Raw genomic sequence first — 11,065 nt, 5'->3', positions numbered from 1 at the left:
GGCGGCTTTGCATATAAACGTAGCAGGGTCCTGATGCAGGGGTTCTGAGCCTGGGATCCTCTCTTCCTCTGTGGTCCTGGCTTTTGTGCCTTATGTGGTCACTGGGCCTTGCTCCATCTACTTTAGAAGCAATAAAAAAAATGGGCAAGATTTGCAGATGCTTCCAAGTTTCCAAGGACCAGCAAAGATAGCAGTCTGTTTAGAAATTTGAATTTTATTCATATGTCTATCGTAGGACTATAGTTATCATTTTCGGGGTTTTTTGTTTCGTTTTCGTTTTCGTTTTGTTTTTTATTGGAGTATAGTTGCTTTACAGTTGTGTTCCTTTAAACAGATCTTCCTTTGCTTTTTTTGAAATTGAGTTTTATTATTCCTCCCAAGAGACATAAATGAAGAATATTTTTTAAAAGTGAACTAAATTGAGAGAAAGAGACTCGCTTTTTTACCCTAAGTATCCTCACAAACTCTATTATTTTTATTACACCCATAAGAAGGAACCCCAGAACTGTGAAGACAACAGCCAAATGCAGTGAATAAAATAGAGTTGTAGTCATATGTGATAATAATAACATGTGCACTGTGCTCAAAACATTACCTCAGTCTTCACAACAACCCTGTTTAAAAACGCAAAACAAAACAATGCAGAACAGTTGCTTTTTTATCCCCACTTCAAATGTCAACAAACTGACATTTAGAGAAGTCTTGATATTTTGTCCTATGAGGTATCTCCAGTAAATGATGTTGCATTAGTATTATGACAACTATTTCAGTGATTTTTAAGTTTCATAATCGCTAAATTAAAAAAAATACTTATATAAAAATATAAATTAAAATTTTAAATTATAAAAATATTAAAAATTATAAATTATATATAGGGAGAGGAAGGCTGGGGTTAAGACTTTTGTTATATACACTTTCAATAGAATGGTTTAACTTTAAAATGAATTTTTAAGAGTGAAAAATTAGGAAGTAGCTAATCACTAAATTAAAATTCATCTCTCAAGCCAGAACTCTCCCCTGAATTCAGGGTTTTGAGGTTATATATCTCCCTGAAAATTTAGCACATATAAAATGATTTGTTATAAATGTTGCACAGAAAATAAAACTAGATAATGTGAAAAAGAGTTACCGGAATGGTTTGCGATTTGAGGTAGGATGTTCAGGAAAAACCTTTCTATGATGTGATTTGAGCCAACACCTGAAGGTGGTGATGGAGCAACCTCTAATGAAAATCTAAAAAAGCATTCCAGAAAGAGTACTTAGCAGGTTCTGAAGCCTGGGGTCAAGAATATGCTCAGCATTATTTAGAAAAAGCAGAGCAGCCAGTGTGGCTGGACACAGCAAATGAGAATTTGTAAGAGTTAGAACTGAAACCTCATGGGAACAGTGTTGTGGTAAGAACCACACGTATGTTGTGGTTAAAAATTTGGGTAATATTCTCAGTGTAATGAAATATTTGGGGGGGGTTGTTGTGCTGAGAAGAAAAATAATGACTTGATTATTCCAACTGATTGTGAAGAATAAGATATAGAGGAACCAAGAGTGGAAGCAGGAAGGGGAGTTTGGAGGCTTCCGTAGTGCTCGCATTGAGAGATGATGGTGACAAGGTGATTAGCAATGAATGTGGTGATACATGATCCAGGATATATTTTGGGATTAAAGCCAAAGGATAATTCTTGATGATGGTTGAGATGTGACAAAAAGAAAGGATTTAAGGATGATTATAAGATTTTTGGTTCAAGCAACTGGTACAGTTTACTTACATGACGAAGCCAGCAGAGCAGCAGATAGAAGTGGAGTTCAGAAATAAAGACATTGATTTTGGAAATGTTGGGTGTTCATTTGACATACAAATAGAGATGTTAACTAGTCAGTTGGAGGTATGCTTCTAGAATTAAAGAAATATAACTTTGAATTCCTGATTATAGATGGCAGTGAGGCCATGGGTATAGATGAAAGCAAGGAAATTATAAATAGGGAAGAGAAGAGGTCATAGCACTGACCTCTGGGATGTTTCAATAATTTGGATAAATTGAGCAAAAGACAGTGAAAAGCAGGAGACCAATGAGGTAGCAAGAAAACCAGAGTGTGTCAACTCTGAAGCCAAGTGAAGAAAGGTTTCAAGAAACGGGGTAATACACTATGTCAAATGATGCCGCTAACTCAGGTGAGATAATGACTTAGTGACCACTGGATTTAGGGTTTTAGTTTGTTTTCAGAGTTGCCAAGAGGATTACATAAAATGCAAAGATAATTAACAAATAAATAAGATATTTAATTTTACTCTTTTCAATGTGAGAATAAAATCTAAGATACATGGGGAAGCCATCATTCCTAAGATACTTATGAGAGCCATCATATAAAATTTAATGTTTGAGAGAGTATTTGAAACAGCCCTCAAGAGACAAGTAAGATTTTAACAGATAGAGTTAGTGTGGAACAAAAGCAAAGGGACAGGGAATAATGAACAGTTTGTGTGGAATAGAGTATAGGAGATAGTGGTTGTGATAGATTGTCTACAAAGACAGCCACCAATAATTCCTTCCTTCTCTAGATCCACTATAGAGAGATGATTCTGTTACCTTCTCCCCTGACTTGCTTTGCTCGTCTTGTGACTTGCTTTAAGCTTTAAGTTAAAGAATGTCTGTGTCCCCTGGGAACCCCGAGCCACCAGGGGAAAAAGTCTCACACCCCACTCCCCACCACACACCTACTGGAGACAGAAGACACATGGACATGTCTTAGAAGATGTGAGATTACAAAGAAATAGAGGACTAGTCAGTGTCCAGACTTTTTGTCATCTCTTACCAACCACCATGCATGTGAGGAAGGCCATCTTGGATTCCTAGTCCCAGTTAAGCTGCCCTAGCTAACATCACAAGGAGAGATGAGGCAACCCAGAGGAAGCCTGCTTCGCTCCTGACCCACAGAATCATGAGCAATAAAATGGTTGATTTAAGCTACTAACTTTTGAGCAGTTTGTTTTGCAGAAGGAGATAATTGATCCAGTAGTTGATTCTAAATTAGATTAAAATATTAATTGTATCATATTTTGTGAGTGTATGAATGAGGCCTAAACTCAAGGTGCATTTCTTATCAAGATGAGCTTTGAAGATATTTTTAATGAAAAATGAGAAAATTAGTCAAGGGAATCAGCTTATACTATATATCTCTGCTTATAAAATAGTGAGTTGAAAAATATCCTGAAAGTTTTTGAAGATAGAAAGGAGGAAAAATCACAATAAAAATCAACATAACTGGGGATGCCCAATTATTTTAAATTTGTGTTAAGTACAATCAGACTTAATTAGGACAATAACATTAAAAAATAGTCCACAAAATTTTGGAAATTGAGGGTGAAGGGTAATCCCTACTTAGCTTGTGACAATAAAACTAATTGAAATTTTTAGTATCTGTAAAGTGTTTTAGGTTTCCCATATAAAATAAACTCATTTTATTATGGTCAAATACAGTTATTGCTTTTTGAAAAGCAGAAAATCTATTGAAGATTATTACCTATACAAAAAATGCAAAAATGAGACTTTATGAAAATTTTAGTGTAAATAAATCAGACTTTTAATTTAAGCTGATTTTATTGAACTACATTTGTTGAATGTCACCCTATGAGTAAATTTCACAGAGGATTTCTCTTATTTTCACTTTTCTTCATACAAAATGGCTCTTCTCCAAAACTGAAAAAAATATTTTTTCCTACACAGCATGTTGGACTGATATGCAGCCTTTGCTTCCTGAAAGTATATTATTTCCTACAATTGTACTGCTCTAAAATCTGCAATTTTTATGTGTTATTAAGTCATGCATCTTATAGAACAGCAAGATTAAGCATAATCACAACTTAGGCTTTCATTATTTTTGTAAAGAATCCCAATATGCTATCTCAGAAAAAAGCTTTTATAAAAATAATGTGAAAACTTACACTGAAGTGATCATCTAACCAGAGGGAAGAAATCAATGAGATATGATGAAAACATCATGTTTCATTTTTCCCCCAGACTCAATGCTCCTAACATGTTCTGACAATTGGATTTTTATTTTGAACAAATAATTCAGAGTCTTCATAAAGAAAACAACTCAACTGAATAAGAATAAAAGTTAACTTTAGTGCAATTTTTAAGAATCAATATGATCCTTCTGGCAAAGAGGGAACAACCCACTCACTCTAGCAAGGTGCATCAAACTAGGACACTTTTAAGTAAATTGCCCTTGTCGCTAAGGAAATGGCAACAAAATGATGTCAGGATCTATGGAATCATGGCATTGGCAAGGAGAACAAAATTAGGAGGGTAATTTTTCTTTGCTTTTCTGTAAATGGGCTTAGAGCTGGGTAAAATTGGAGTATTTGGGGGTAAGGGAAAGAGCAGAGGTGTTCTGTCCTGTAAATCATGGCTTTCATTTTCCAGAACAAGAACGATGTCTTCTATGAATGTCCTCCATAGCATCTTCTTCAAAGAGAAAGTTTTTTTTCTACGTTGAAAAATCTGTTGTTTAGTTTAGCCACCCTCATTAATGATCTTAGCTAGATGTTCTGGACAACTTGCTGCAGCTTCCATATCAGCAGTTGCTGCTTCACCATGCATTTCTATGTTATGGAGATGCTTCTTTCCATAAACTTTATGAACCAACATCTGCTATCTTCACACTTTTCATCATCTGCAGCTTCCTTACCTCTTTCAGCCTTCATAAAATTGAAAGAGAATTAGGGTTTTGCTCTGGATTAGGCTTTGGCTTAAGGGAATGTTATGGTTGCTTTGATCTTCTATCCAGACCACTAAAACTTTCTCCACATCAGCAGTAAGAATGTTTTTCTTTCTTATCATTTCTCTATTCACTCACACCCTCATGTGTCATTTGAATCTTGAGCAAAGTGTGTTCTCTTTTCTTATACTTTCAAATGACATAACCTATTCATTGTGAATTATAGATGACAAAGTGATTATATAAAATTATCAACTCACAAAATGAAATCATTTAATGATTTGTAACGGTACCATTTGGATATTTCCCTTTGGTGCATAGCTCATCTACTTTTAAAAATGCCAATCATAGTTTTTTATATATTATCTAAAATCCTCCGTGGGTTGATGTAGAATTTGGATTAAGTCCAAACTGCCAGCTCCCAGGCACTACAAGTCATAATGCCTGCCTCATTTTTCACCCTCAAGCCACTGTCCATCTTGCTCACTATGGTCCAACTATACCAGACTTTATGTTTCTTCAATATACTATGTGTATTTCTAATTAGGACCTTTTGCTCCATAGATCTTTCTGTGGTGAATGCCTCAATTAAAATATTATTTCCTGAGTTGAATTCCTACAGAGAGGATTTCCTACAAATTAATATGCCTCCTCAGACACTTCATTACCATCTTTTATTTTCTTCTTATAACTTATTCCTAACTGAAATTACCTTCATCACTTATTTGATTATATATTTACTATATGTTTCTCTTACAATAAATTGCAGTCTTCACTGGAGCATGGATCTTGTCTGTCTTGTTTCCCTTGCAGTATCAGCAAACTTAATGTTTTCAGACATACAGTTAATGCTAAAAATATGAGTTAAGTAAATTATGCAGAAAGTCAAAATAAGATGATCATTAAGACACAGAGGTGTTAAGAAGTGAAACTGAAAGGTACCAAAAGAAATCTCCCACTATTTATAATTTTTGTTTTTGTTTTTGTTTTTTTCGGTACGCGGGCCTCTCACTGTTGTGGCCTCTCCCGTTGCGGAGCACAGGCTCCGGACGCGCAGGCTCAGCGGCCATGGCTCACGGGCCTAGCGGCTTCGCGGCATGTGGGATCTTCCCGGACCAGGGCACAAACCCGTGTCCCCTGCATCGGCAGGCGGACTCTCAACCACTGCGCCACCAGGGAAGCCCTATAATTTTTGATGAGCCACTCTATGCTACTAGATTTATTTTCTGAGCTTTATATGATGTTATAAGAAATTACATGCTTTCAGATGCTAACAGTGAGTACCACTGAGAGATAAGGATTAATTGTGTATAATAATATCTTATAAGTTGAATTATGGTCAAGTTCTGAGGCTCAAAACTAGAATGAGTTCTATCAAAATAATTGACAATTTAGGACATTGGTCCACTAAGCCTATTGCCCCAAGGATCTCTTGGACTAAACGCATGGGTGACAGATATGATACATCATAATTATTCAGAATAGATATTCACTCATGTGTTTATAATTTTAAGAGTATCTGAGTAGATTACCCTATCAATATTTGGCCCTACATGAACTGACAGAGGTCTACTATTAGATGTTAACCCCTTATATTTAAAATATTTTCATCTTTAGCAGTAATATTTGAAAACTGTCAGTATTTGTGGATATAGAAACATATTATATTTAGATCTAATATTCATATCATAAGATATGATGAAGAGCACCAGGTTAGCTGAGAGAAGAGCTCCAAGAGAATGAGAACTTGGCAAGGGGAACTGAAAGTAATTTGAGAGTATTGATATTTGGCTTTCTGGTATGGGTGGTTCCAAAAATAAGGTGGTAACATAAAGGTTCCTGAAAGGTGAGCACACATCTGCTCAAAGATGAGTAGATTATCAGCAAGAGGAGATGAATATTAAAATTTTCAAAATAAGTGATTGCAATAATTCTAATAGGAACAAAATAGGATACATTTAGGGCCAAAAGAGAGAGCATATAATTTATCTTCTGATTTTAGAAGTGAACACATTAAATATATTTATGGAAACTCATAGTTCACAAAATAGTCTATTGTGAATTATAATTATTTCATTGCAGACTCACAATATTCTTTCAAATAATATTATATCCCTGTTATAGAGTTAAAAATATTTAGATTCCTAGATATTAAACACTTGGCCCAATTTACACCATTAATGTCTCTAAACCATATGTTCTATACTACTCTATTTTTTTAGTTTTAGAAAACTATATCTGATGTAACTACAGAAAGAAGAGAAGGAAGCTTTTAGTTCAATTGAGGGAGATAAGGATAATTCCGAATTGTGACTTTTGTCTTTGTATTGGTGCTTACTATCTCTGCTTACTACTTTGAAGAATAATATTCAAAGTAGTTACACTGTAAAAATAAAGATAAGAAATCAATACATATAAGTTTAAAAAAATGAAAGGCTGTGAAAGGAAATTCCATGAAAATGGTTCATTTATTGAGTAACTCCTAGTCCTGTAGGCACACAGAGACAAACTTCATCAGAGAGGCTTCTCTTTTCTTATAAAATAATAAAGGCATCTTAGTGGCACTTTGGGGCTTACCCTCTCATTTGGGATATAGTGATCAAACTAATCATTGTTTTAAAATTATAATATTAAATGATTTTTAGGTGAATTACCTTAATTTATTATTTAAGAGATACATTTCAATTATGTAAATGTATTATTAATATGCTATGTTTGATTATATGTTCTTATTTAGGATATATTAATTTTATATAAAGAAAAATACATAAGGGTATGGAAACAGGAGATAAATCAGCTTGAAAACAGTAAATTAGGACAATTTAATACCTTTTTAACAAAAAAGATCCAAATGTAAAATAGATTATGCTTAAGAGTTGGTCATTTATTTTCTTCATTTCTTTAGGGAAGAGGGAAAACTATAAGGAATTACACACTAACTGTAAAATTAAGCTACAACAAAGAAACAACCACAATTAAACAAATTAAAACAAGGTAAGACACTGGTAAGGATGATTGGTTTATAAACCTTACAGTGTCATAAATAGTGAGAGTTGTCACCATATTAAAAGCCTGTTTGAACAGGTGTGTGTTGTGAGGAGTATTCATTTGACAATGTATTTTGCAAATACACATTTATGGTAATGTCCTGTAACCATCCCGGGATGGAATTAATTATTGAACCATTAAGGCTTACTGTTAATACTATGTGTTGATATTATTAACAAAAGTCTGGTTGTATCATTACAAGATATTTTTTAACAATTTGAAATGTTCCTAAATAGTGTATGGTAAATTAAGTTAAAGCTGCAGTCTTGGGCGCTCTTTAACATAAATCATAGCAATATTCTTTTGGATCTGTCTACTAGGCAAGGGAAATGGAAGCAAAAGTAAACAAATGGGACCTTATTAAACTTAAAAGCTTTTGCACAGCAAAGAAACCTTCTTCAAAAAGACAACCTACAGAATGGGAGGAAAATTTTGCAAATTATATGACTGATAAGGGATTAATATCCAAAATATATTAATAGTTCATACAACCCAATATCAAAAAAAAAACCTAAATGAAAAATGGATGGAAGACCTGAATAGACATTTTTCTAAAGAAGACATACAGATGGCTAACAGACTCACAAAAAGATGCTCAACATCACTAATCATCAGAGAAATGCAAATAAAAACCACAATGGGATATCACCTCACACCTGTCAGAATGGCTATCATCAAAAAGACCACAAATAACAAATGTTGGCGAGGATGTGGAGAAAAGGTACCCCTTGTTCGCTGTTGGTGGGACTGTAAATATGTTTAGCTGCTGTGAAAAACAGTATGGAGATTCCTCAAAAACCTAGAAATAAAACTACCATATTACCCAGCAATTCCACATCTGGGTGTATATCTTAAGAAAATGAGGGCTTTCCTGGTGGCGCAGTGGCTGAGAGTTCGCCTGCTGATGCAGGGGACACGGGTTCGTTCCGCGGTCCGGGAAGATCCCACATGCTGCGGAGCGGCTAGGCCCGTGAGCCATGGCCACTGAGCCTGCGCGTCCGGAGCCTGTGCTCCGCAACGGGAGAGGCCACAACAGTGAGAGGCCCGCGTACCGCAAAAAAAAACCAAACTGCAGTCTTTTTTCTGCTTTAAGGCAAAGTTTATAATAAGGAGAGTTGCCTGATATTTTGTAATATTGCTTAATAGAAAAATCATACTACATGACCTAGAAACTTATAAGAAAACACCTGTAAATTTAGCTGCAATATATTAGTCTCAATGAGAAATAAAAGCATGACAAGAGTTACTATGTATCTCCTTATTTTTAAAACTTTAAGATGGTGTGTGTACATTATGTGTTAGTCCTACAATATGTTGGCTACTAGGTGAAAGAAATCGAAACTTACTTTTGGATAATTAAGCTGTTAACAACTTTAATCAACATATAAATTCACAATAGTAAAAGGGAATGAGGAAATTATTATGTTCAGAAATAAAATTCTAAATAAATAAATCCCAATTAATCATTTTGCACGTATCTCTTTTTTGCTAAGGTATTAAAATTGTATTTAAATTTAACAATTTAACTTTTATATTAAATATATAATACTTATATGTCCCTTGATGTATCCCCAATACACCCCAACTGTCGTTATTATCATTATTCAATGGCAAATCATTTTTAGAATATATTAGTGTTAAATCACTTTTGATTATGTGGGGTTTTTTTTCTTATTGAATCTGCATCTCCAGTATGATATTACTCTATGCCAAGATTTTGTAAAATGACTAAGCTAGACTTATTGGGTCAAACTTATCAATAGAAACATTTAGTAAGTAACTCAATATCAGAAAAAAGAAGCCCCTTATTGGCCTATTAGAGCTGAAGGATTTTTCATCTTTTTCTATATTTGTATTTGATTAAGTGTTGATGCTGCTAAATCTGACTCTATCTGATTTTAGCTCTTTTTTTCAGTCTCATTCTGTACTGAGACACAACTCTTCATCTGTGGGGCTTTATAACCCATGGTTTCACAGCTATCTAATTCATTAAAAAAGCTCCACGTATAGTTTTCTTCCAAAAGAAGTCTTGCATTAAATACTAAGTGGTCATGTTAATATAATCCTACCACACCCTTTCATCACTTATTGAAATCCTTAAATGCTTTTTTAGAGTTAAAGTGGTACCTCCTCTGAATTGTCCACGACTCTTGTCTGTCCATGATGCAAAATTCACTTTCGTGCTTCTACTTGGGTTTTCTTGAAAATACTTTCATAGATATAATCTGAGAGGAGCTCACTTTCTAGCCTAATCTAGCCACCAATCCACCCTAGTGATGGGCTGCACAGATACTCACCAGGCAGAAGGAGGACATTGGCTGCTGGTTTACTGCCAGCTACTCCTCTCAGGACATTTATTCTTCCATCCTCTTCTGCCTACGCACTCGACTAAGGCAAAAAACAACACACAGCCCCCTGTTACCTTGCAGCAAACCATTGCTCTCACATAGGCTTGCCAGGAATATTAAACAGCAAAACATATGATTGTTATTATGATCTTACCAGTGTAAACATGGATTAATCTTAACCAAAAATGATAAATATGAACAGATAACAACATTATCCTAGGCACAGAAAGAGAGATAACAGGTCGAAATGTGTGAATTGTATTAAATAACTATTTCCTACATATGTAATTTGGGACGTGTAGAGTAAGTTTAAAATATATGGGTAATACTATCAGTTATATGTAAGAAGATGCAATATCCATAAAAGACATGACTTTAATTATAAAAATTTAGGAAAACATATACCAAAAGATCAATAGTAATTATCTCTGAAAGTGATGAGATGACAAATGAAAAATATCCTTTTCAATTTTTACTAGATACATTTCAATATACATTTGTTTTTGTTTTAGTATGCTTTAGGTTTATGATAAAATTAAGGATATCTTAAAAAATAAGAACATCTGTTCATCATAAAAGAAACACATCAGAGGTCTGGAGATATATTTTCAATACTTGTAACTGAAATATGTTGGCATGCTAAATATAGAAAAAATTCCTGTAATCAAAAGCAACAACAACAAAAATAAAATGACAATTCAGTGAGCATGCATATCATTGAAGAGGAAATCATTTGCCACTTACTGTGTAAATGCATGTCTTAATATATGATAGAATATAATATATATATGTATATACACATTTACTGACAGTTATTTTTCACATATAATTATTCATATTATGTTATATAAATGAATCGATATATATCATTTATATTATATGTATAACATATATATGTAATAGAGTGTGTATATATATATATTGTACACTATGTATTATATATAATGTTATAT

General features: G+C 33.9%; 1 pseudogene; it reads left to right on the top strand.

The window, feature by feature from the left end:
* The first annotated feature begins 1,763 nt into the window (after positions 1-1,763).
* The window catches only part of LOC112411153 (proteasome activator complex subunit 3-like), a 51,367-nt pseudogene continuing 42,065 nt past the window's right edge, over positions 1,764-11,065 (top strand).

Source organism: Neophocaena asiaeorientalis, unplaced genomic scaffold (genome assembly GCF_003031525.2).
Source record: "Neophocaena asiaeorientalis asiaeorientalis breed wild unplaced genomic scaffold, Neophocaena_asiaeorientalis_V1.1 scaffold190, whole genome shotgun sequence".
In the NCBI taxonomy this organism is placed as follows: domain Eukaryota; kingdom Metazoa; phylum Chordata; class Mammalia; order Artiodactyla; family Phocoenidae; genus Neophocaena; species Neophocaena asiaeorientalis.
This window is presented reverse-complemented; position numbering and strand designations above follow the sequence as displayed.